The following is a 2,554-nucleotide window of genomic DNA, read 5'->3' on the forward strand; positions in this document are numbered from 1 at the left end:
TCAGAAGCTAAAATGACGAAATTATTATTTAAAGTTTGCTTTGTTACGAAAGAGAGGCGATAGATACAAAAAGAGAACTGAAACTCATAAACTGAAATTACATGGCAAAAAAACAACAAAACAATAAAAGACCAAGTGTAAATAGTATAACTACGGTTTACTTTTTTGACATTATGTTATATAGGTTAGACAATTAATATTTTTCAAAGGAAAAACACAAATTATAGAAATCTATTAGTTACAGTTTCATTAGAAGAAATGCAACATACTATATTTCTAAATAATCGTTATCAGTACAACACAATTCTATAGTGTGATAACCATTTCGATTATTGAAGCAGATAATGAAGTTAATTGGATTTATTACATTTATAATACTGGAAATGTATATGGCACTGACATCAAGGCAAAGGAGTCAATTCAAGCATATCCACAATACATACCTATACCAAGTCATTGATATAGCAGTGGTTATCCGTTTGTTTAATATATCTGAGATTTTGATTTTGCCATTTGATTTTTTTATCTTTCCGTTTTGAATATTCATCAGTGATCGACATTTTTGTTATCCTGCTTTTTTTTTTTTATGTATTTATACTAGTTAGTTGAAATTTGGCTTTGAATAATCTTTCAGTAACTTCAGTTGTTATAATCAGTGATATTGTTTGTCTTAAATAACCGGAGAATTAAGGCTTTTTCCCCTGAAGAAAAATCCCAATTTGAAAAAAGAATGGCTTAAAATTATTCCCATAAATACACCTTTTTTCCCAAACAATTTTGTTTTTTGTAATTGAGCATGAACACAAACTGAAAAAAACTCATTTAAAAATTTGTCATGTCTAAATTGACTATATGTGCAGATTTTAGGGTTCATTTATGTATAATCACTGACAATAAGGGGTCTTTATATTTCAAATTAGGGTTTACCTCTTGAAAGGGGGTCTGCAAATTGAACTTCCAGTCAAAATCATGGTTTATTATACATTTGTAAATTTCCCAATTTGATAAAAATGACGCATATTTTCCCAATAAAAAAGGGTAGACGTAGTTTTGAAAAAAGCCAACAATATCACTGCTATATAATTTTATTTGTATTTTGTCTTTTTCATTATGTTGCCATTTGTCTAACTAATGCCAATCTAATGGTCGACCTCTTTTCAATCATTGTTTCAAGTCTTATTTCAATGTAGCGCTGTTATTTAGAAATCCTTGTTTCGATGCAGGGTTACTTGCCCACGTATAAGTTTAATTGCATAGCTGATGATGCCTTAAGCTGGTATCATGACCATATTTTGTTACATGGTTGAGAGTTGTCTCCCTTGAAATTAAAATGCATCTTAGATATTTCTAAGAAATTATACTTCAGCTTAAACAAATACGGACGCAAACTTGTAGGAACATTACATGTTGGAAACTCACAATAAGGTTTAGAGTAGCGTATATTTTACGGTTTAGGTCATATGAAGCCTCGGTCCAAACAAAATTCCGTTACGTTATTGATAAAGACGGCAAAAAGCATATGATTGGAAGTTACATGTTCAACATGAAAGGAATTGACGCCATCTAGCGAGTTGTTTAAATGTTGGTTCGACTCATTCATAATCATTGTAGTTCATCTGTAGGGTAATGGATACCCCGTAGGATTGCGTACCAAACACGCTCAAACTCGTAGCTAAGAAACGGTTATCCCAACATTGTTCTTACTATGTAGAATTTATTTGTAATCATACGTTCTTGGCCATTTACGTTACCGTAATCAAAACCTATAAATGCCACAATCGTAATACATCCTAAAGCGAAAGTTTTTCTCATAGTAACCTTTCATTTGTTTTTTGTAGAACTTAACACCAATTCCTAATTTTGATAGTTTAGACGGGTTTGCTTCAAGCGGGTCGGATCTTTGAGTCAGTTGCATTTATTAAAATACCAAACGTCACTTCTTGTCATGTGGCATATAATGTCGCTTTCTGTTTTAACATCAAGTTCTGTTAAACTATCAAAAGACATTAGAAATAGAATAGTATTTAGGATTGTGACTCCCGATGCAAGTTAAGTTTGGTAAAAAGGATTCTGTTGTCGACTGCTAAACTATAATGAATAAAGACATTTGTAGTATCCCGCTTTTCAAAAGTCATAAATCGATTGTAAGAAAACAAATAAGGGTTACAAACTAAAACCGAGAGAAACTCAGCAACGTCAAGAGATGAAACCATATGAATTGATTTTTTTCGTTGGGTAGCAGTAGAAGCATGAAGGATAAACTATTTTTTTTATCCGCAAATGCATTGACTCAGGATTTGGTCACGAGCTTGAGGACATGATCTTCGGTCACTTAGTTGTTTCGTTGTTTTCCTCTTAAAGTTGATGTTTTCCCCTCGGTTTTAGTTTGTTACCAGGATCTGTTTTCTCCCAATCGATTTAAGACTTTTGAACAGCGGTATACTACTGTAACCTTTATTTAGTCTAATACGTTATAATGGGATAATTTACTTGCAGTGACATGATATGTCTTATGATAACCGATGAAATCATTGATCTGTAATATGGACACCTG

The sequence above is a fragment of the Mytilus galloprovincialis genome, chromosome 2, assembly GCF_965363235.1.
Source record: "Mytilus galloprovincialis chromosome 2, xbMytGall1.hap1.1, whole genome shotgun sequence".
Lineage (NCBI taxonomy): Eukaryota > Metazoa > Mollusca > Bivalvia > Mytilida > Mytilidae > Mytilus > Mytilus galloprovincialis.